Below are 768 nucleotides of genomic sequence, written 5' to 3'. Positions count from 1 at the left end.
TGTAAATTGTGGCCGCATTAGGGTAATCGGTGTCCTAAAGACTGACACACTGACATACAATCAATGAGAACTATAAAGAATCCATTCTAGAATTCAACTACAAACTGAAAAGTATGATAAATATCACTCTCTCAAATAATTTCCTTTGCTCAGGTTCACTCACACTCTCCTTTATTGCAAAACATTGATAAGTGAGATAAAGTTTGTATTTCAATTATAAACTTAATCACATAATCTAAATGATGGAGAATAAAAACAGCTAATTATAAAAAAAATTCACAGATCAAGTTATCTAATTGAACTCCGCATATTTAGCTTAATTAGTCATTGACCATATATTTTTTTAAATGGCATTGTTTCATTTAAACAAGACCATGACGCTTATGCCTGGACCGGGTATTCACAAATTCTGCTTTTGTGTTCCACTTTTCGAATCGAATTAATCTCTATCTTATCCGTATATTTGCAAATTTTCTGCACTTTAGAAATAAGACCATAACGCTTATGTCTGGACCGGTTGTTCGCAAATTCTGCCTTTGTGTTCCACTGTTCGATTAGAATTAATCTCTATTTTTTTCCGTTTAGTTTGCAAAGTTTCTGCACTTTATAAATAAGACCATAGCGCTTATGTCTGGACCAGGCATTCGCAAATTCTGCTTTTGTGTTCCACTTTTCGAATCGAATTAATATCTAGTCTTTCCGTTTATTTGCAAAGTTTCTGCATTTTATTAATAAGACCATAACGCTTATGTCTGGACCGGGCATTCG

This window comes from Berghia stephanieae, chromosome 1 (assembly GCF_034508935.2).
Source record: "Berghia stephanieae isolate SIO BIC M18660-M18661 chromosome 1, UCSD_Bste_1.3, whole genome shotgun sequence".
Lineage (NCBI taxonomy): Eukaryota > Metazoa > Mollusca > Gastropoda > Nudibranchia > Aeolidiidae > Berghia > Berghia stephanieae.
Note: the sequence above shows the minus strand (reverse complement) of the source record.